Here is a 24,555-nt window from a genome sequence, read left to right as displayed (position 1 = left end):
TATGGATCTTATAGGGGGATGTGATATGGTTGAAAAACAAAAACATTTTTGCGAGCCAATGGGTTTTTACTATAAGAGAAACACAGTTACTTTTTTGCTTGGAACTATATAGGAATGCATTGAGGTGACGGTCACCAGTTTGGTGCCACCTTCTGTGGCAAATTGTGCTTGGCTCAGGCAGTTTACATATCAGAAGTGTAGAGGGGAACTTCCTTTATTAGGATCAGTATGAAAATGGGTGAGCCAATTTGATCTTCATTGGAGAAAGGATGGTTACTTATTCGTTTATAAGCCCATAGGTATGCATTGGCTTGAAAGTGGCACAGTGGGCACAAGTGGAACCGTTGCTTGGCTCAGGCTAAATCCTTATCGAGCTTGTAGGGGGCTGTGGTATGGGTGAAAAACAAAATACATCTTCTGAGCCAATGTGTTTTTCCTATAAGAGAACCACAGTTAGTTATTTGCATGGAACTATATAGGAATGCATTGAGGTGAGGGCAACCAGTTTGGTGCCACCTGTTGTAGCAAATTTTGCTCGGCTCAGGCAGTTTACATATCAGAAGTGTAGAGGGAAACTTCCTTTATTAGGATCAGTGTGAAAATGGGTGAGCCAAGTTGATCTTCATTGGAGAAAGGATGGTTACTTATTCGTTTATAAGTTCATAGGAATGCATTGGCTTGAAAGTGGCACAGTGGGCACAAGTGGAACCGTTGCTTGGCTCAGGCTAAATCCTGATGGATCTTGTAGGGGGATGTGGTATGGGTGAAAAACAAAATACATTTTTGCGAGCCCATGTGTTTTTCCTATAAGAGAACCACAGTTACTTTTTTGCATGGAACTACATAGGAATGCATTGAGGTGACGACCACCAGTTTGGTGCCACCTGCTGTGGCAAATTGTGCTTGGCTCAGGCAGTTTACATATCAGAAGTGTAGATGGGAACTTCCTTTATTAGGACCAGTATGAATATGGGTTGGCCAAGTTGATCTTCATTGGAGAAAGGATGGTTACTTATTCGTTTATAAGTCCATAGGAATGCATTGGCTTGAAAGTGGCACAGTGGGCACAAGTGGAACCGTTGCTTGACTCAGGCTAAATCCTGATGGAGCTTGTAGGGGGATGTGGTAAGGGTGAAAAACAAAATACATCTTCTGAGCCAATGTGTTTTTCCTATAAGAGAACCACAATTAGCTATTTGCATGGAACTATATAGGAATGCATTGAGGTGAGGGCAACCAGTTTGGTGCCACCTGTTGTGCCAAATTTTGTACGGCTCAGGCAGTTTACATATCAGAAGTGTAGAGGGGAACTTCCTTTATTAGGATCAGTGTGAAAATGGGTGAGCCAAGCTGATCTTCATGGTAGAAAGGATGGTTACTTATTCGTTTATAACTCCATAGGAATGCATTGGCTTGAAAGTGGCACAGTGGGCACAAGTGGAACCGTTGCTTGGCTCAGGATAAATCCTTATGGAGCTTGTAGGGGGATGTGGGATGGTTAAAAAACCAAATACATTTTTGCGAGACAATGTGTTTTTCCTATAAGAGAACCACAGTTACTTTTTTGCATGGAACTGTATAGGAATGCATTGAGGTGAAGGCCACCAGTTTGGTGCCACCTGCTGGGGCATATTGTACTTGGCTCAGGCAGTTTACATAACAGAAGTGTAGAGGGGAACTTCCTTTATTAGGATCAGTATGAAAATGGGTGAGCCTAGTTGATCTTCATTAGAGAAAGGATTGTAACTTATTAGTTTATAAGTCCATAGAAATGCATTGGCTTGAAAGTGGCACAGTGGGCACAAGTGGAAGCGTTGCTTGCTTCAGGCTAAATCCTGATGGAGCTTGTAGGGGGATGTGGTATGGGTGAAAAACAAAATACATCTTCTGAGACAATGTGTTTTTCCTATAAGAGAACCACAATTAGTTATTTGCATGGAAGTATATAGGAATGCATTGAGGTGAGGGCAACCAGTTTGGTGCCACCTGTTGTGGCAAATTTTGCTCGGCTCAGGCAGTTTACATATCAGAAGTGTAGAGGGGAACTTCCTTTATTAGGATCAGTGTGAAAATGGGTGAGTCAAGTTGATCTTCATTGGAGAAAGGATGGTTACTTATTCGTTTATAACTCCATAGGAATGCATTGGCTTGAAAGTGGCACAGTGGGCACAAGTGGAACCGTTGCTTGGCTCAGGATAAATCCTTATGGAGCTTGTAGGGGGATGTGGTATGGTTGAAAAACAAAATACATTTTTGCGAGCCAATGTGTTTTTCCTATAAGAGAACCACAGTTACTTTTTTGCATGGAACTATATAGGAATGCATTGAGGTGACAGCCACCACTTTGCTGCCACCTGCTTTGGCAAATTGTGCTTGGCTCAGGCAGTTTACATATCAGACGTGTAGAGGGGAACTTCCTTTATTAGAACCAGTATGAAAATGGGTGGGCCAAGTTGATCTTCATTGGAGAAAGGATGGTTACTTATTCGTTTATAAGTCCATAGGAATGCATTGGCTTGAAAGTGGCACAGTGGACACAAGTGGAACCGTTGCTTGACTCAGGCTAAATCCTGATGGAGCTTGTAGGGGGATGTGGTATGGGTGAAAAACAAAATACATCTTCTGAGCCAATGTGTTTTTCCTATAAGAGAACCACAGTTAGTTATTTGCATGGAACTATATAGGAATGCATTGGTGTGACGGCCACCAGTTTGGTGCCACCTGCTGTGGCAAATTGGGCTTGGCTCAGGCAGTTTACGTATCAGAAGTGTAGAGGGGAACTTCCTTTATTAGGACCAGTATGAAAATGGGTGAGCCAAGTTGATCTTCATTGGAGAAAGGATGGTTACTTTTTCATTTATAAGTCCATAAGAATGCATTGGCTTGAAAGTGGCACAGTGGTCACAAGTGGAACCGTTGCTTGGCTCAGGCTGAATCCTTATGGAGCTTGTAGGGGGATGTGGTAAGGGTGAAAAACAAAATACATCTTCTGAGCCAATGTGTTTTTCCTATAAGAGAACCACAGTTACTTTTTTGCATGGAACTATATAGGAATGCATTGGTGTGACGGCCACCAGTTTGGTGCCACCTGCTGTGGCAAATTGGGCTTGGCTCAGGCAGTTTACATATCAGAGGTGTAGAGGGGAACTTCCTTTATTAGGATCAGTGTGAAAATGGGTAAGCCAAGCTGATCTTCATGGTAGAAAGATTGGTTACTTATTCGTTTATAACGCCATAGGAACGCATTGGCTTGAAAGTGGCACAGTGGGCACAAGTGGAACCGTTGCTTGGCTCAGGATAAATCCTTATGGAGCTTGTAGGGGGATGTGGCATGGTTGAAAAACAAAATACATTTTTCGAGCCAATGTGTTTTTCCTATAAGAGAACCACAGTTACTTATTTGCATGGAACTATACAGGAATGCATTGAGGTGACGGCCACCAGTTTGGTGCCACCTGTTGTGGCAAATTTTGCTCAGCTCAGGCAGTTTACATATCAGAAGTGTAGAGGGTAACTTCCTTTATTAGGATCAGTATAAAAATGGGTGAGCCAAGTTCATCTTCATGGGAGAGTGGATGGTTACTTATTCGTTTATAAGTCCATAGGAACGCATTGGCTTGAAAGTGGCACAGTGGGCACAAGTGGAACCGTTAGTTGGCTCAGGATGAATCCTTATGGATCTTATAGGGGGATGTGATATGGTTGAAAAACAAAAACATTTTTGCGAGCCAATGGGTTTTTCCTATAAGAGAACCACAGTTACTTTTTTGCATGGAACTATATAGGAATGCATTGAGGTGAAGGCCACCAGTTTGGTGCCACCTGCTGGGGCATATTGTACTTGGCTCAGGCAGTTTACATATCAGAAGTGTAGAGGGGAACTTCCTTTATTAGGATGAGTATGAAAATGGGTGAGCCAAGTTGATCTTCATTAGAGAAAGGATTGTAACTTATTCGTTTATAAGTCCATAGGAATGCATTGGCTTGAAAGTGGCACAGTGGGCACAAGTGGAACCGTTGCTTGGCTCAGGCTAAATCCTGATGGAGCTTGTAGGGGGATGTGGTATGGGTGAAAAACAAAATACATCTTCTGAGCCTATGTGTTTTTCCTAGAAGAGAACCACAATTAGTTATTTGCATGGAAGTATATAGGAATGCATTGAGGTGAGGGCAACCAGTTTGGTGCCACCTGTTGTGGCAAATTTAGCTCGGCTCAGGCAGTTTACATATCAGAAGTGTAGAGGGGAACTTCCTTCATTAGGATCAGTGTGAAAATGGGTGAGCCAAGTTGATCTTCATTGGAGAAAGGATGGTTACTTATTCGTTTATAACTCCATAGGAATGCATTGGCTTGAAAGTGGCACAGTGGGCACAAGTGGAACCGTTGCTTGGCTCAGGCTGAATCCTTATGGAGCTTGTAGGGGGATGTGGAAAGGGTGAAAAACAAAATACATCTTCTGAGCCAATGTGTTTTTCCTATAAGAGAATCACAGTTACTTTTTTGCATGGAACTATATAGGAATGCATTGGTGTGACGGCCACCAGTTTGGTGCCACCTGCTGTGGCAAATTGTGCTTGGCTCAGGCAGTTTACATATCAGAAGTGTAGAGGGGAACTTCCTTTATTAGGACCAGTATGAAAATGGGTGAGCCAAGTTGACCCTCATTGGAGAAAGGATGGTTACTTATTCGTTTATAACTCCATAGGAATGCATTGGCTTGAAAGTGGCACAATGGGCACAAGTGGAACCGTTGCTTGGCTCAGGCTAAATCCTGATGGAGCTTGTAGGGGGATGTGATATGGGTGAAAAACAAAATACATCTTCTGAGCCAATGTGTTTTTCCTAAAGGAGAACCACAGTTAGTTATTTGCATGGAACTATATAGGAATGCATTGAGGTGAGGGCAACCAGTTTGGTGACACCTGTTGTGGCAAATTTTTCTCGGATCAGGCAGTTTACATATCAGAAGTGTAGAGGGGAACTTCCTTTATTAAGATCAGTGTGAAAATGGGTGAGCCAAGCTGATCTTCATAGTAGAAAGTATGGTTAGTTATTCGTTTATAACTCCATAGGAACGCATTGGCTTGAAAGTGGCACAGTGGGCACAAGTGGAACCGTTGCTTGGCTCAGGCTAAATCCTGATGGAGCTTGTAGGGGGATGTGGTATGGGTGAAAAACAAAATACATCTTCTGAGCCAATGTGTTTTTCCTATAAGAGAACCACAATTAGTTATTTGCATGGAACTATATAGGAATGCATTGAGGTGAGGGCAACCAGTTTGGTGCCACCCGTTGTGGCAAATTTTGCTCGGCTCAGGTAGTTTACATATTAGAAGTGTAGAGGGGAACTTCTTTATTAGGATCAGTGTGAAAATGGGTGAGCCAAGCTGATCTTCATGGTAGAAAGGATGGTTACTTATTCGTTTATAACTCCATAGGAATGCATTGGCTTGAAAGTGGCACAGTGGGCACAAGTGAAACCGTTGCTTGGCTCAGGATAAATCCTTATGGAGCTTGTAGGGGGATGTGGTATGGTTGAAAAACAAAATACATTTTTGCTAGCCAATGTGTTTTTCCTATAAGAGAACCACAGTTACTTTTTTGCATGGAACTATATAGGAATGCATTGAGGTGACGGCCACCAGTTTGGTGCCACCTGCTGTGGCAAATTGTGCTTGGCTCAGGCAGTTTACATATCAGAAGTGTAGAGGGGAACTTTCTTTATTAGGACCAGTATGAAAATGGGTGAGCCAAGTTGATCTTCATTGGAGAAAGGATGGTTACTTATTCGTTTATAAGTCCATAGGAATGCATTGGCTTGAAAGTGGCACAGTGGGCACAAGTGGAACCGTTGCTTGGCTCAGGATAAATCCTTATGGAGCTTGTAGGGGGATGTGGTATGGTTGAAAAACCAAATACATTTTTGCGAGACAATGTGTTTTTCCTATAAGAGAACCACAGTTACTTTTTTGCATGGAATAATATAGGAATGCATTGGTGTGACGGCCACCGGTTTGGTGCCACCTGCTGTGGCAAATTGTGCTTGGCTCAGGCAGTTTACATATCAGAAGTGTAGAGGGGAACTTCCTTTATTAGGACCAGTATGAAAATGGGTGAGCCAAGTTGATCTTCATTGGAGAAAGGATGGTTACTTTTTCATTTATAAGTCCATAGGAATGCATTGGCTTGAAAGTGGCACAGTGGTCACAAGTGGAACCGTTGCTTGGCTCAGGCTGAATCCTTATGGAGCTTGTAGGGGGATGTGGTAAGGGTGAAAAACAAAATACATCTTCTGAGCCAATGTGTTTTTCCTATAAGAGAACCACAGTTACTTTTTTGCATGGAACTATATAGGAATGCATTGGTGTGACGGCCACCAGTTTGGTGCCACCTGCTGTGGCAAATTGGGCTTGGCTCAGGCAGTTTACATATCAGAAGTGTAGAGGGGAACTTCCTTTATTAGCATCAGTGTGAAAATGGGTGAGCCAAGCTGATCGTCATGGTAGAAAGGTTGGTTACTTATTCGTTTATAACGCCATAGGAACGCATTGGCTTGAAAGTGGCACAGTGGGCACAAGTGGAACCGTTGCTTGGCTCAGGATAAATCCTTATGGAGCTTGTAGGGGGATGTGGCATGGTTGAAAAACAAAATACATTTTTGCGAGCCAATGTGTTTTTCCTATAAGAGAACCACAGTTACTTATTTGCATGGAACTATACAGGAATGCATTGAGGTGACGGCCACCAGTTTGGTGCCACCTGTTGTGGCAAATTTTGCTCGGCTCAGGCAGTTTACATATCAGAAGTGTAAAGGGGAGCTTCCTTTATTAGGATCAGTATAAAAATGGGTGAGCCAAGTTGATCTTCATGGGAGAGTGGATGGTTACTTCTTCGTTTATAAGTCCATAGGAACGCATTGGCTTGAAAGTGGCACAGTGGGCACAAGTGGAACCGTTAGTTGGCTCAGGATGAATCCTTATGGATCTTATAGGGGGAAGTGATATGGTTGAAAAACAAAAACATTTTTGCGAGCCAATGGGTTTTTCCTATAAGAGAACCACAGTTACTTTTTTGCATAGAACTATATAGGAATGCATTGAGGTGAAGGCCACCAGTTTGGTGCCACCTGCTGGGGCATATTGTACTTGGCTCAGGCAGGTTACATATCAGAAGTGTAGAGGGGAACTTCCTTTATTAGGATCAGTATGAAAATGGGTGAGCCAAGTTGATCTTCATTAGAGAAAGGATTGTAACTTATTCGTTTATAAGTCCATAGGAATGCATTGGCTTGGAAGTGGCACAGTGGTCACAAGTGGAACCGTTGCTTGGCTCAGGCTGAATCCTTATGGAGCTTGTAGGGGGATGTGGTAAGGGTGAAAAACAAAATACATCTTCTGAGCCAATGTGTTTTTCCTATAAGAGAACCACAATTAGTTATTTGCATTGAAGTATATAGGAATGCATTGAGGTGAGGGCAACCAGTTTGGTGCCACCTGTTGTGGCAAATTTAGCTCGGCTCAGGCAGTTTACATATCAGAAGTGTAGAGGGGAACTTCCTTCATTAGGATCAGTGTGAAAATGGGTGAGCCAAGTTGATCTTCATTGGAGAAAGGATGGTTACTTATTCGTTTATAAGTCCTTAGGAATGCATTGGCTTGAAAGTGGCACAGTGGGCACAAGTGGAACCGTTGCTTGACTCAGGCTAAATCCTGATGGAGCTTGTAGGGGGATGTGATATTGGTGAAAACCAAAATACATCTTCTGAGCCAATGTGTTTTTCCTATAAGAGAACCACAGTTAGTTATTTGCATGGAACTATATAGGAATGCATTGAGGTGAGTGCAACCAGTTTGGTGCCACCTGTTGTGGAAAATTTTGCTCGGCTCAGGCAGTTTACATATCAGAAGTGTAGAGGGGAACTTCCTTTATTAGGGCCAGTATGAAAATGGGTGAGCCAAGTTGATCTTCGTTGGAGAAAGGATGGTTACTTATTCATTTATAAGCCCATAGGAATGCATTGGCTTGAAAGTGGCACAGTGGTCACAAGTGGAACCGTTGCTTGGCTCAGGCTGAATCCTTATGGAGCTTGTAGGGGGATGTGGAAAGGGTGAAAAACAAAATACATCTTCTAAGCCAATGTGTTTTTCCTATAAGAGAATCACAGTTACTTTTTTGCATGGAACTATATAGGAATGCATTGGTGTGACGGCCACCAGTTTGGTGCCACCTGCTGTGGCAAATTGTGCTTGGCTCAGGCAGTTTACATATCAGAAGTGTAGAGGGGAACTTCCTTTATTAGGACCAGTATGAAAATGGGTGAGCCAAGTTGATCCTCATTGGAGAAAGGATGGTTACTTATTCGTTTATAACTCCATAGGAATGCATTGGCTTGAAAGTGGCACAGTGGGCACAAGTGGAACCGTTGCTTGGCTCAGGTTAAATCCTGATGGAGCTTGTAGGGGGATGTGATATGGGTGAAAAACAAAATACATCTTCTGAGCCAATGTGTTTTTCCTAAAGGAGAACCACAATTAGTTATTTGCATGGAACTATATAGGAATGCATTGAGGTGAGGGCAACCAGTTTGGTGACACCTGTTGTGGCAAATTTTGCTCGGATCAGGCAGTTTACATATCAGAAGTGTAGAGGGGAACTTCCTTTATTAAGATCAGTGTGAAAATGGGTGAGCCAAGCTGATCTTCATGGTAGAAAGGATGGTTAGTTATTCGTTTATAACTCCATAGGAACGCATTGGCTTGAAAGTGGCACAGTGGGCACAAGTGGAACCATTGCTTGGCTCAGGCTAAATCCTTATGGAGATTGTAGGGGGATGTGGGTGGTTGAAAAACAAAATACATTTTTGCGAGCCAATGTGTTTTTCCTATAAGAGAACCACAGTTACTTTTTTTGCATGGAACTATATAGGAATGCATTGAGGTGGCGGCCACCAGTTTGGTGCCACCTGCTGTGGCAAATGGTGCTTGGCTCAGGCAGTTTACATATCAGAAGTGTAGAGGGGAACTTTCTTTATTAGGACCAGTATGAAAATGGGTGAGCCAAGTTGATCTTTATTGGAGAAAGGATGGTTACTTATTCGTTTATAAGTCCATAGGAATTCATTGGCTTGATCGTGGTACAGTGGGCACAAGTGGAACCGTTGCTTGGCTCAGGCTAAATCCTGATGGAGCTTGTAGGGGGATGTGGTATGGGTGAAAAACAAAATACATCTTCTGAGCCAATGTGTTTTTCCTATAAGAGAACCACAATTAGTTATTTGCATGGAACTATATAGGAATGCATTGAGGTGAGGGCAACCAGTTTGGTGCCACCCGTTGTGGCAAATTTTGCTCGGCTCAGGTAGTTTACATATTAGAAGTGTAGAGGGGAACTTCCTTTATTAGGATCAGTGTGAAAATGGGTGAACCAAGCTGATCGTCATGGTAGAAAGGTTGGTTACTTATTCGTTTATAACGCCATAGGAACGCATTGGCTTGAAAGTGGCACAGTGGGCACAAGTGGAACCGGTGCTTGGCTCAGGATAAATCCTTATGGAACTTGTAGGGGGATGTGGCATGGTTGAAAAACAAAATACATTTTTGCTAGCCAATGTGTTTTTCCTATAAGAGATCCACAGTTACTTTTTTGCATGGAACTATATAGGAATGCATTGGTGTGACGGCCACCAGTTTGGTGCCACCTGCTGTGGCAAATTGTGCTTGGCTCAGGCAGTTTACATATCAGAAGTGTAGAGGGGAACTTCCTTTATTAGGACCAGTATGAAAATGGGTGAGCCAAGTTGATCTTCATTGGAGAAAGGATGGTTACTTATTCATTTATAAGTCCATAGGAATGCATTGGCTTGAAAGTGGCACAGTGGGCACAAGTGGAACCGTTAGTTGGCTCAGGATGAATCCTTATGGATCTTATAGGGGGAAGTGATATGGTTGAAAAACAAAAACATTTTTGCGAGCCAATGGGTTTTTCCTATAAGAGAACCACAGTTACTTTTTTGCATAGAACTATATAGGAATGCATTGAGGTGAAGGCCACCAGTTTGGTGCCACCTGCTGGGGCATATTGTACTTGGCTCAGGCACGTTACATATCAGAAGTGTAGAGGGGAACTTCCTTTATTAGGATCAGTATGAAAATGGGTGAGCCAAGTTGATCTTCATTAGAGAAAGGATTGTAACTTATTCGTTTATAAGTCCATAGGAATGCATTGGCTTGGAAGTGGCACAGTGGTCACAAGTGGAACCGTTGCTTGGCTCAGGCTGAATCCTTATGGAGCTTGTAGGGGGATGTGGTAAGGGTGAAAAACAAAATACATCTTCTGAGCCAATGTGTTTTTCCTATAAGAGAACCACAATTAGTTATTTGCATTGAAGTATATAGGAATGCATTGAGGTGAGGGCAACCAGTTTGGTGCCACCTGTTGTGGCAAATTTAGCTCGGCTCAGGCAGTTTACATATCAGAAGTGTAGAGGGGAACTTCCTTCATTAGGATCAGTGTGAAAATGGGTGAGCCAAGTTGATCTTCATTGGAGAAAGGATGGTTACTTATTCGTTTATAAGTCCTTAGGAATGCATTGGCTTGAAAGTGGCACAGTGGGCACAAGTGGAACCGTTGCTTGACTCAGGCTAAATCCTGATGGAGCTTGTAGGGGGATGTGATATTGGTGAAAACCAAAATACATCTTCTGAGCCAATGTGTTTTTCCTATAAGAGAACCACAGTTAGTTATTTGCATGGAACTATATAGGAATGCATTGAGGTGAGTGCAACCAGTTTGGTGCCACCTGTTGTGGAAAATTTTGCTCGGCTCAGGCAGTTTACATATCAGAAGTGTAGAGGGGAACTTCCTTTATTAGGGCCAGTATGAAAATGGGTGAGCCAAGTTGATCTTCGTTGGAGAAAGGATGGTTACTTATTCATTTATAAGCCCATAGGAATGCATTGGCTTGAAAGTGGCACAGTGGTCACAAGTGGAACCGTTGCTTGGCTCAGGCTGAATCCTTATGGAGCTTGTAGGGGGATGTGGAAAGGGTGAAAAACAAAATACATCTTCTAAGCCAATGTGTTTTTCCTATAAGAGAATCACAGTTACTTTTTTGCATGGAACTATATAGGAATGCATTGGTGTGACGGCCACCAGTTTGGTGCCACCTGCTGTGGCAAATTGTGCTTGGCTCAGGCAGTTTACATATCAGAAGTGTAGAGGGGAACTTCCTTTATTAGGACCAGTATGAAAATGGGTGAGCCAAGTTGATCCTCATTGGAGAAAGGATGGTTACTTATTCGTTTATAACTCCATAGGAATGCATTGGCTTGAAAGTGGCACAGTGGGCACAAGTGGAACCGTTGCTTGGCTCAGGTTAAATCCTGATGGAGCTTGTAGGGGGATGTGATATGGGTGAAAAACAAAATACATCTTCTGAGCCAATGTGTTTTTCCTAAAGGAGAACCACAATTAGTTATTTGCATGGAACTATATAGGAATGCATTGAGGTGAGGGCAACCAGTTTGGTGACACCTGTTGTGGCAAATTTTGCTCGGATCAGGCAGTTTACATATCAGAAGTGTAGAGGGGAACTTCCTTTATTAAGATCAGTGTGAAAATGGGTGAGCCAAGCTGATCTTCATGGTAGAAAGGATGGTTAGTTATTCGTTTATAACTCCATAGGAACGCATTGGCTTGAAAGTGGCACAGTGGGCACAAGTGGAACCATTGCTTGGCTCAGGCTAAATCCTTATGGAGATTGTAGGGGGATGTGGTATGGTTGAAAAACAAAATACATTTTTGCGAGCCAATGTGTTTTTCCTATAAGAGAACCACAGTTACTTTTTTTGCATGGAACTATATAGGAATGCATTGAGGTGGCGGCCACCAGTTTGGTGCCACCTGCTGTGGCAAATGGTGCTTGGCTCAGGCAGTTTACATATCAGAAGTGTAGAGGGGAACTTTCTTTATTAGGACCAGTATGAAAATGGGTGAGCCAAGTTGATCTTTATTGGAGAAAGGATGGTTACTTATTCGTTTATAAGTCCATAGGAATTCATTGGCTTGATCGTGGCACAGTGGGCACAAGTGGAACCGTTGCTTGGCTCAGGCTAAATCCTGATGGAGCTTGTAGGGGGATGTGGTATGGGTGAAAAACAAAATACATCTTCTGAGCCAATGTGTTTTTCCTATAAGAGAACCACAATTAGTTATTTGCATGGAACTATATAGGAATGCATTGAGGTGAGGGCAACCAGTTTGGTGCCACCCGTTGTGGCAAATTTTGCTCGGCTCAGGTAGTTTACATATTAGAAGTGTAGAGGGGAACTTCCTTTATTAGGATCAGTGTGAAAATGGGTGAACCAAGCTGATCGTCATGGTAGAAAGGTTGGTTACTTATTCGTTTATAACGCCATAGGAACGCATTGGCTTGAAAGTGGCACAGTGGGCACAAGTGGAACCGGTGCTTGGCTCAGGATAAATCCTTATGGAACTTGTAGGGGGATGTGGCATGGTTGAAAAACAAAATACATTTTTGCTAGCCAATGTGTTTTTCCTATAAGAGATCCACAGTTACTTTTTTGCATGGAACTATATAGGAATGCATTGGTGTGACGGCCACCAGTTTGGTGCCACCTGCTGTGGCAAATTGTGCTTGGCTCAGGCAGTTTACATATCAGAAGTGTAGAGGGGAACTTCCTTTATTAGGACCAGTATGAAAATGGGTGAGCCAAGTTGATCTTCATTGGAGAAAGGATGGTTACTTATTCATTTATAAGTCCATAGGAATGCATTGGCTTGAAAGTGGCACAGTGGTCACAAGTGGAACCGTTGCTTGGCTCAGGCTGAATCCTTATGGAGCTTGTAGAGGGATGTGGTATGGTTGAAAAACAAAATACATTTTTGCGAGACAATGTGTTTTTCGTTAAAGGAGAACCACAATTAGTTATTTGCGTGGAACTATATAGGAATGCATTGGTGTGACGGCCACCAGTTTGGTGCCACCTGCTGTGGCAAATTGGGCTTGGCTCAGGCAGTTTACATATCAGAAGTGTAGAGGGGAACTTCCTTTATTAGGATCAGTGTGAAAATGGGTGAGCCAAGCTGATCGTCATGGTAGAAAGGTTGGTTACTTATTCGTTTATAACGCCATAGGAGCGCATTGGCTTGAAAGTGGCACAGTGGGCACAAGTGGAACCGTTGCTTGGCTCAGGATAAATCCTTATGGAGCTTGTAGGGGGATGTGGCATGGTTGAAAAACAAAATACATTTTTGCGAGCCAATGTGTTTTTCCTATAAGAGAACCACAGTTACTTATTTGCATGGAACTATACAGGAATGCATTGAGGTGACGGCCACCAGTTTGGTGCCACCTGTTGTGGCAAATTTTCTTGGCTCAGGCAGTTTACATATCAGAAGTGTAGAGGGGAACTTCCTTTATTAGGATCAGTATAAAAATGGGTGAGCCAAGTTGATCTTCATGGGAGAGTGGATGGTTACTTATTCGTTTATAAGTCCATAGGAACGCATTGGCTTGAAAGTGGAACAGTGGGCACAAGTGGAACCGTTAGTTGGCTCAGGATGAATCCTTATGGATCTTATAGGGGGATGTGATATGGTTGAAAAACAAAAACATTTTTGCGAGCCAATGGGTTTTTCCTATAAGAGAACCACAGTTACTTTTTTGCATGGAACTATATAGGAATGCATTGAGGTGAAGGCCACCAGTTTGGTGCCACCTGCTGGGGCATATTGTACTTGGCTCAGGCAGTTTACATATCAGAAGTGTAGAGGGGAACTTCCTTTATTAGGATCAGTATGAAAATGGGTGAGCCAAGTTGATCTTCATTAGAGAAAGGATTGTAACTTATTCGTTTATAAGTCCATAGGAATGCATTGGCTTGAAAGTGGCACAGTGGGCACAAGTGGAACCGTTGCTTAGCTCAGGCTAAATCCTGATGGAGCTTGTAGGGGGATGTGGTATGGGTGAAAAACAAAATACATCTTCTGAGCCAATGTGTTTTTCCTATAAGAGAACCACAATTAGTTATTTGCATGGAAGTATATAGGAATGCATTGAGGTGAGGGCAACCAGTTTGGTGCCACCTGTTGTGGCAAAGTTAGCTCGGCTCAGGCAGTTTACATATCAGAAGTGTAGAGGGGAACTTCCTTCATTAGGATCAGTGTGAAAATGGGTGAGCCAAGTTGATCTTCATTGGAGAAAGGATGGTTACTTATTCGTTTATAAGTCCTTAGGAATGCATTGGCTTGAAAGTGGCACAGTGGGCACAAGTGGAACCGTTGCTTGACTCGGGCTAAATCCTGATGGAGTTTGTAGGGGGATGTTATATTGGTGAAAACCAAAATGCATCTTCTGAGCCAATGTGTTTTTCCTATAAGAGAACCACAGTTAGTTATTTGCATGGAACTATATAGGAATGCATTGAGGTGAGTGCAACCAGTTTGGTGCCACCTGTTGTGGCAAATTTTGCTTGGCTCAGGCAGTTTACATATCAGAAGTTGTAGGAACCTGGGTTCACCAGGCCCTAAGGGCGGTAACGTGGCGCGAGCCGGTCAGGCAATCAGAGGGCTATGTGTTAAGCAACCATACACCACACGCTTCTCATGGACTAGAGTCACACACAATAAGGGACGCCACACCGTTTAAATTATGCAAATACTTCAAGTTTATCCAAGTATAGCTGGTCAGTTGCAGTTCAGGAAATTACAAGGTAATACATGAATCATAATACCATCGTTCAGTACATGCGACACTCTTGGTGATATCTATGCAGTGCCTAACCTCGTTCATGTACCCACGCCCGCGGGTTAAATGCGGGAGATTCTAGCGCTGTGCGCGCTTATGTAAAGTCTTTCCCTGAACAGGCCGTCTAACACAGCGCACTACTTGTAAGGGGGAACATTGGGTTCATCAACATGGCGCCCGTCGAACTGAGCGCTCCTCGTGACCACTGGCCCCTAGTACTGTGAAGCAAGGCATATAAAACACAGCGCTACGCGCAATCAGTTGCATATGGAAACGTTTGCGTAGAACAGTTATCACAACGCGTTACTCGTAATCAGTTGCACATCATTACCTTCGAGCAGAGCATATAACACAGTGCGCTACTCGCGTTCCTGGGCAGGTAATTAATTTCGAGCAGAGCATATAACACAGTGCGCTACTCGCATTCCTTGGCATGTAATCTACTTTCGAGCAGAGCATATAACACAGTGCGCTACTCGCATTCCTGGGCAGGTAATTACTTTCGAGTAGAGCATATAACACAGTGCGCTACTCGCATTCCTTGGCATGTAATCTACTTTCGAGCAGAGCATATAACACAGTGCGCTACTCGCACTCCTGGGCAGGTAATTACTTTCGAGTAGAGCATATCACACAGTGCGCTACTCGCATTCCTTGGCATGTAATCTACTTTCGAGCAGAGCATGTAACACAGTGCGCTACTCGCACTCCTGGGCAGGTAATTACTTTCGAGCAGAGCATATAACACAGTGCGCTACTCGCATTCCTTGGCATGTAATTTACTTTCGAGCAGAGCACATAACACAGTGGGTTACTCGCAGTCCCGGTCTCTCCGGCTGGGGAAGCAGGGTCGGTGGCGTGAAGCGCCACACGAGGGTAATGTCAGTCAGTTCTTTGGGCGGCTTCCAGCGGGGAGGGTGACCGGACTTGAGGAGCGGGTCCCTATGCTCCGGTGCAGTTCACAGAGCACCGCGCTCAGTATTACCAAAGGGGGGACACGGACAGGATCCCTCGGCGGGGTCTCTCCGTTGCGCAGGCAGGGGAGGGGACTCCCACGGAGGGGACAACCCGGGCCAAGTGCGGTGTGGTTTCCAGACCAGCAGGGGGCGCACCAGGGGGGATCTCGGCCTCCGGGCTTACCTCCGTCTCGGCGTCAGCAGGCGTCCGTCCTCACGACGTTGGGGGAACTCGGCCCCGACCTTGCGCACCTCCTCACACGGCTGCGACGGCAGCGACGGGGCCCCGGGCTTCGCCTGGGCCTCGCGACACAGCAGGGCACTGTTCCAGGCCTCCAGGCCGCGGCGGTGAGCGCGCTGGCTTCGTCGTCGCAGGGGGGGGCTCAAATTAAGGATGGGGTAAAGTGCTCAGCGGAGCACGCTGCCGGGGGTCCCAGACCAGGGCAGGGAGCGCGGGGGTCACAGCGCTAGTACCTGGTCGATCCCCAGTGGCTTGGCAATCGGTTTAGCAATTAGTTCAATAGGTTAGCTTGGACACGCAGTCTCAGCTCTGGCATTCAAGGCTTACAGCTCGCTCTTGTCATGCAGTCTCAGTTCTTAAAGTTAGGTTTCAGTTTTCAGTTGACAGATGAAGTCTTTTGGCGCAGATGTGTCTGGCGCCCTTAAGGGGTTCTGTTACAGGGGGTAGGAATGGAGAGGGCGACTAGATCCTTCCTAGTCAGGCTGGCAGAGAGTCTCTGGGTCCTCCTACTACTGGGCAAGATCAGTGGGATTCACAGGGCACCTCACTCACTTAAGAGGCAGTACCTAAATCCTGTCACTCTCAGAGGCATAAGTCCCTGGCTAGGCCCTACTGCCTACACTCCTGGTGGATTCTTCCAGCTCTGCTTCACCCCAATGGCCAACTCACCACAAAAGTTTCCCTCCCACTCTTAAGTAGCCCTAGGTCAGGTGACCTCTAGCCAAGGCGGCAAAAGTAAAACCCCACCTCCCTTCTAGAAGGTTCCAGCACATTCCAGGAGCTTCCCCACTCTACCTATGGGACAAAAAGGCGGGCTGGTGTCGCAACATTGTTGTGGGTCCCAGCCAGCTCCTGGCAGCTAGGGTGCTACTATGAAAAACGACCACCCTGCAGTAGCAGGGGTCTGTGGCAGCCATCTTGGGAGAAGTAAGCACCTGCACCTTAACACTACAAAAACGAAAAAAATGAGGGAAAAAGGGCCAAGTCCAACAGAAGTGTAGAGGGGAACTTTCTTTATTAGGACCAGTATGAAAATGGGTGAGCCAAGTTGATCTTCATTGGAGAAAGGATGGTTACTTATTCATTTATAAGTCCATAGGAATGCATTGGCTTGAAAGTGGCACAGTGGTCACAAGTGGAACCGTTGCTTGGCTCAGGCTGAATCCTTATGGAGCTTGTAGGGGGATGTGGAAAGGGTGAAAAACAAAATACATCTTCTGAGCCAATGTGTTTTTCCTATAAGAGGATCACAGTTACTTTTTTGCATGGAACTATATAGGAATGCATTGGTGTGACGGCCACCAGTTTGGTGCCACCTGCTGTGGCAAATTGCGCTTGGCTCAGGCAGTTTACATATCAGAAGTGTAGAGGGGAACTTCCTTTATTAGGACCAGTATGAAAATGGGTGAGCCAAGTTGATCCTCATTGGAGAAAGGATGGTTACTTATTCGTTTATAACTCCATAGGAATGCATTGGCTTGAAAGTGGCACAGTGGGCACAAGTGGAACCGTTGCTTGGCTCAGGCTAAATCCTGATGGAGCTTGTAGGGGGATGTGATATGGGTGAAAAACAAAATACATCTTCTGAGCCAATGTGTTTTTCGTTAAAGGAGAACCACAATTAGTTATTTGCGTGGAACTATATAGGAATGCATTGAGGTGAGGGCAAACAGTTTGGTGACACCTGTTGTGGTAAATTTTGCTCGTATCAGGCAGTTTACATATCAGAAGTGTAGAGGGGAACTTCCTTTATTAAGATCAGTGTGAAAATGGGTGAGCCAAGCTGATCTTCATGGTAGAAAGGATGGTTAGTTATTCGTTTATGACTCCATAGGAACGCATTGGCTTGAAAGTGGCACAGTGGGCACAAGTGGAACCGTTGCTTGGCTCAGGCTAAATCCTTATGAAGATTGTAGGGGGATGTGGTATGGTTGAAAAACAAAATACATTTTTGCGAGCCAATGTGTTTTTCCTATAAGAGAACCACAGTTACTTTTTTTGTATGGAACTATATAGGAATGCATTGAGGTGGCGGCCACCAGTTTGGTGCCACCTGCTGTGGCAAATGGTGCTTGGCTCAGGCAGTTTACATATCAGAAGTGTAGAGGGGAACTTCCTTTATTAGGACCAGTATGAAAATGGGTGAGCCAAGTTGATCTTCATTGGAGAAAGAATGGTTACTTATTCGTTTATAAGTCCATAGGAATGCATTGGCTTGAAAGTGGCACAGTGGGCACAAGTGGAACCGTTGCTTGGCTCAGGCTAAATCATGATTGAGCTTGTAGGGGGATGTGGTATGGGTGAAAAACAAAATACATCTTCTGAGCCAATGTGTTTTTCCTATAAGAGAACCACAATTAGTTATTTGCATGGAACTATATAGGAATGCATTGAGGTGAGGGCAACCAGTTTGGTGCCACCCGTTGTGGCACATTTTGCTCGGCTCAGGTAGTTTACATATTAGAAGTGTAGAGGGGAACTTTCTTTATTAGGATTAGTGTGAAAATGGGTGAGCCAAGCTGATCTTCATGGTAGAAAGGATGGTTACTTATTCGTTTATAACTCCATAGGAATGCATTGGCTTGAAAGTGGCACAGTGGGCACAAGTGAAACCGTTGCTTGGCTCAGGATAAATCCTTATGGAGCTTGTAGGGGGATGTGGTATGGTTGAAAAACAAAATACATTTTTGCTAGCCAATGTGTTTTTCCTATAAGAGAACCACAGTTACTTTTTTGCATGGAACTATATAGGAATGCATTGAGGTGACGGCCATCAGTTTGGTTCCACCTGCTGTGGCAAATTGTGCTTGGCACAGGCAGTTTACATATCAGAAGTGTAGAGGGGAACTTCCTTTATTAGGATCAGTGTGAAAATGGGTGAGCCAAGCTGATCTTCATGGTAGAAAGGATGGTTACTTATTTGTTTATAACTCCATAGGAATGCATTGGCTTGAAAGTGGCACAGTGGGCACAAGTGGGACCGTTGCTTGGCTCAGGATTAATCCTTATGGAGCTTGTAGGGGGATGTGGTATGGTTTAAAAACAAAATACATTTTTGCGAGCCAATGTGTTTTTCCTATAAGAGAACCACAGTTACTTTTTTTGCATGGAACTATGTAGGAATGCATTGAGGTGAGGGCAACCAGTTTGGTGCCACCTGTTGTGGCAAATTTTGCTCGGCTCAGGCAGTTTACATATCAGAAGTGTAGAGGGGAACTTCCTTTATTCGGATCAGTATGAAAATGGGTGAGCCAAGTGATGTTGATTGGAGAAATGTAGGTTAATTATTCATCAATAACTCCATATGAATGCATTGGCCTGAGGGTGGCACAGTGGGCACAGGTGGTAACATGGCTTGGCTCAGTGTAAGTCCTTATGGATCTTGTAGGAGGATGGATTGTTTTTAAAATGATTGTGATCCAATGTGAATTTCTTATAGGGAAAGTATGATTACTTATTAGAATATAACTACCCGGGGATGCTTTGATGTCAAGGCAACCCATATGGTGCCACAAATTATGATCAGGTCAGACAACTTACAAACAGGTACTCCATTGCTTAAATTGTGATGGTTGCAAAGGTGCCCCATATTTTGGTGTAAAGATTGCTAATGTCAGACTAAATCCTAATAGACGTAATAGTGGTATGTGTTGTATTCCCAAAACAACATATTCACTGCATGGCAATGCAGAGTCCCATAAGATGGAGTTAATTGAATTATTTATGATTGCATATATAAAATGTTTCCTGCAAATAAAATGCTGGCTGAATAAGATACTGGCTGAATAAGATGCTAACTTCAGCCTGCGAATAAGAAGCTGGCCGAATAAGAAGCTAACTTCAGCCTGCGAATAAGAAGCTGGCCGAATAAGAAGCTAACTTCAGCCTCATAGGGCGGGGCTCCTGTGCGAAGCAGTTGTAGACAAGGCCTGGGTGTGAGCAGAGGAGGCCGTGAGCAACGTGCCTACTCAGACATCCTGGGGGGATGGGCCCAGACAGCGACATCCCGTAGGTAGAACGTGGTGTAACGCAAGCTCCCGCGGCGCAGAGCGGAACCCAAACTTTCAGGGGCCCCCACACAATCTAGGGGTCCCCTTCAGCTAAGGCCAATGAATATCTGTGAGATATGGAGAGACTTAGGGGCCCATCTTCACATTCTGCAAGGGAGACTGCTGTACTTTGGTTATTTAACGATATTAGAATGTTTAAGGGTTCTACTGTGTGGCCCCGGAGCAGTGTCGTTCCAAGGTTTGGAAATTGTGAAGGACTGACAGAGAGGGAAGTCACGCTCCATCGGTAAGCCCGAATGAATCAACTTTATAACCGATCAACGCTTCAGCTCTGTTCACCACAACGGAGACCTATCATTTTGTGTTATGCCACTGCCGTCAAAGGCACCCTGAGAGGTTGTTTCAGCATGGGTAAAGGATACTGCACAAAATGTAAGTTCTACATTATGGGATATTTTAACGACATAAGACCCTTGGGCACTGATTATGAGTCAGATGGGGCAGAATTGTGGTAAGGAATTCCCCTCTGATCGTGATCGCCTGGTAATCCCACACCTGGTTTCCAGGGTGTGGCAACACTGGACCTGAGTTTACAGCTTGTACTATCAGCCAGGGTCGGATTGGTAAGGTGGGCACTCAGGCAATGGGCGATGGGCCGGTATCTGAGTTGCAGCTATGGGCCACTTTTTTGGGCAGTGTGGAATTGGATTCAGGCTGTGTCCGTGCTGTTCAGAAGGCGCCAGCGGCCTAGTGGGGTCCTGAGTGGTCTTTCCAGAGGCAGACGGGCCTCTATTACCTCCAGTTCTACCAACGGGCGGAGGTGTCATTCCCAGTCTCTCACTGGGCTGGCCCATTAATTTATGCAGATTGAGCAGGGGGCCTGAGCAGAAATGGCCTCACTTATATTGAGGTGTGGTTCACCACTGTGGACACATCCGCGCACAAAGAGTCCCAGCAACATTTGCATTGTTTTTTCCATCTCAGTGAAGTTAAAAAAACATGCCTCTTTTAGAGAACCCCCCCTCCTTCTTTTCTTAATACTTAAGACACTGAAGCAGTGTTTTACAAAAGGTGCAATCTGCAAATGTGGGCCACTTTTTAGGGTGCCCAGGCATGGGCCTATTTTTGATCCCAATCCAACCCTGCTACCAGCAGGTAGACACACAAGGCTTTGCAACAGCAGGCCTCATGCCCGCTCTCTGCAAACTTTTCTCCTCCTTTTGCCAAAACTATCCTTCCCTCCACCCTCACCCTACACAAAAGTCCCTGCACACTCGGCTGAAAGCAGGTGGTAAAAGTGTTTGTTATACCCCTCGAAATAAGGAATAAGGAATACTATGGGAATTCTGCAAGGCAATTCATTGTCCACATGGTTATTCCCCATTACGAGTGGTTTAACTTAAAATAGGCAGAATTTGAAGCGGGCATACCGGCTGTTAATCGAAGCGGGCATACCGGCTGTTAATCGTCATTCCGAATGCTGGAAATCTTCACATGAAATTTTGCCTATACTTTGATTTTTTATTGGAGTAATCACAACCCTGGGCAGGTTGAACCCTCTCAGCCTCCACATTAACTTGAGCTCAGCCCCCGAAAAGCTATGTCACAGAGCAAACAGGCTTAACTTAGGGCAATGTGTAAAATATTAATGCAGAACCAAAACAGTAATAAAGTCTAAATGAAAAACAATAAAAATCCCAAACCGATTTGGAAGAATAGAGCCAAATTTAATAAACAAAATGACACCAAAATAAAGAAAATCCAATCAGGGGATCCAAATATATGAATTTAAAAAGTTTTAAGTAGCAATAACGCCAAAAAGCACAAATTACTTTTTATTTTACAGAGTTTTAAATAGCGCAAACTTGACCCGAATTGGGTATCAGAGCACTTTACATAGCACCAGTTGCATTACATGAGGACACATGATTTTTTTTGTTAGGCACAGGGAGATTAAGTGATTTGCCCAGAATCACAGGATGTTCAGCGCCATTGCCGAGACTCAAACCCAGTTCCCCACATTCGAGGTCAACCGCCCTAGCTGTTAGGCCAACTCAGTGGTCAGGCTAAACTGGTACCTAGGTGCAATTTGAGGCTGACCACAATGAAGCACAGGTCGAATACACTAACCAGGATCATCCTGGTCAAAGATTTTTCTTTCTGACTTAGTCCTTCCAATGCTTAATTTGTAAAAGAAAGAGTGCTGGTGTCCGAAGCTCTGTTGAGAAGCCAGCAGCCAGAGCAATTAAATGTCAAGGCTGGTTGACTTAAATCCACTTTATGCCTCCTTAATCCTTTACCAGACTCTCCCTGTCCTTTTATGTCACTGTTGCACATACCTGCTTTCTCCGTTTGTGATGTTTGTTTTACATTTTTATCACACTCTGTCTTTACAGTTTGTATGTTCTCTCTATAGCTGTTGGGAAATGTACGATAAGAAAAAATAAGCATTGGTCATCAAAAATATGTGACACTTAGAAAATTAGAGTGTGTCACGCAGAGGCTAATAGCAGGGTCCAGTCCAAGTTCAGTTGCCATTGGTTAGCTGGGTGCTTGCAGGAAAAGGCCTTTTGTAGCTTGTTATACCACTGTAGCTTCAACAGGGGCTCAGCCTTATGACACTTGGAGTCTACTGCTTTGTTCTGGGTACAAGAGGAAGCAGGCCTAGTCATTCAGGTCTCCTCTCCGGTCAGAAACAGCAGGTCCAATCCTCTTCTGATCTTCTGCAAGTCTATGAATTGTTCTTCAGTAGGTTCCTGAAATGTCACATTTATGCCTGGCACTAGCTAGTAACTGACAATGACTCCTCAAGCAAGCCCTAACCAATGGAGTAAAGGTTCTAGCTGCCACCCCAACCCACTTTGGACATTTTTCAAGATGGCAAAGGTCTTCAGCCTTACTAAGCTGGCTTCTGAGGTCTGAGGCTGTGTGTGTGGGGGGACGGGAGTGTGATATGGTAATCCTAGTGTCCTCTTAGATATAACACTAAAATCTAGTACGAGGCAGCCACTGTACCCACAACAAGTCCAGAGACAGAAGTCTGGTGGGACAAAAGCAGAGTCCTTCAGTAACTGGATAGTGGATCCACAGTGGGCCTTGGCATCCTGTTCTCAACACTTTCAAATGTGCCCCATGTGTTATACATACCTTGTACCCATAATAAATCCAGAGACTGACGTCTGGTAGGAAAAAAGCACAATCCTTCCGCAACCAGACAGTGGATCCACAGAGGGTTTTGGCATCTGGTTCTCTCCCCTTTCAAGTGTGCCCCAAGTGTTATACGTAAACTCAGCAAATCTGTCATTAAAGCAGGATTTGACACTAATGTCCAAAAGGATGCCCACAGCCACCACCCTGCATATACTGCGGAGTTCAGAGGAGTCATCTCTTCCCATTCAGGCCAGCCTATGTTTTGCTCCTGGAATGCATTTCACACCTGTATAAGGCTAATTAATGGCTGGAAGAAGCTGTAGAGTCAAAGGCAAATTAGCCTTCAGGAACTTCAGACAGGGAAAAGCTAACTTTGAAAAAGTGACTATTTGTAATATTCATTAGAAATCTGACTTTGCAATTGAGTTGGATTTCTAATAACTATTAAAATAGTTTTTTAATTATTTTTCAAGCTGGGCTCATTCCTGACATAGAATATTAGTATTTTAATCTGTACTCTGGCTTTCTACATAGGACAACAAGGCCTGCCCCCAGGGCCAGATTGGGAACCGAAACCAGCCCTGGCAAACTGCTCGGCCGGCCCCCATGGGGGGAGGGAGGGGTGCAGCTGAGCTGTTTGCTGGGGCCGATATCGGCTGATTTTGTTACAGGGGGCTGATATTGCTGCCCCGGGTAACAAGAACGGCCTCCCAGGGTCCAAAAATGGCCCCCACCCTGGCGGCCCACCGGGGAAACACCTGGTGTCCGCTACGGCCATTCCAGCCCTGCCTGTCCCAGTGAAATGGGTTTTGGGGGTAGTCGCTGTAAGGACATGTTAACATTACATTTCTACATGTCCTACTTTTAAATACCATACATGGACCATAGGGGCGACATAAATATTTAAAAGGAAAGATTTGATATGCCAAAAGGGTGTCGAATCGTAGATTTTATACTGCTACAGTCTGGCTAAAATAGAAGGTCTGAAGCCACGTTTCCACTTCCTCTGTAGGGCATGGCACAATAGGTGCTGCAGTATACTAGTGGCACTTAACTAACATGACCCAGATACACCTTGCACCATAGACTAGGGACTTATGAGTACGTTAAACATGCCAATTATGATTATGCCAATTCAACCATGTTTAAAACGGGGAGCACAGACACTTTACTACTGGTTAGCAGTGTTAAAGTGGACTGAGTTCTACTGCCAGCAAAAACACAGGGTCCAGCAAAAGGTGAAAAATCTGGGGTGACCACACAGAACAGGGAGAATTCCTTCACTGCCTAACTCGTAATCAGGACCCAACTACACCTGACGATATCCAACATGACTGATTATCTGGTAGCTGGGACACTGACTGGGACATTCAGATGATGGAGAGCTTTCAGTGCATCCTTTTTCTGGCTCCAATAGATCAGACAATACT

The sequence above is a fragment of the Triturus cristatus genome, chromosome 1_1 (assembly GCF_964204655.1).
Source record: "Triturus cristatus chromosome 1_1, aTriCri1.1, whole genome shotgun sequence".
NCBI classification, from domain to species: Eukaryota; Metazoa; Chordata; class Amphibia; order Caudata; family Salamandridae; genus Triturus; species Triturus cristatus.
The sequence above is the reverse complement of the archived record's forward strand: the minus strand, read 5'-3'. Positions refer to the sequence as shown.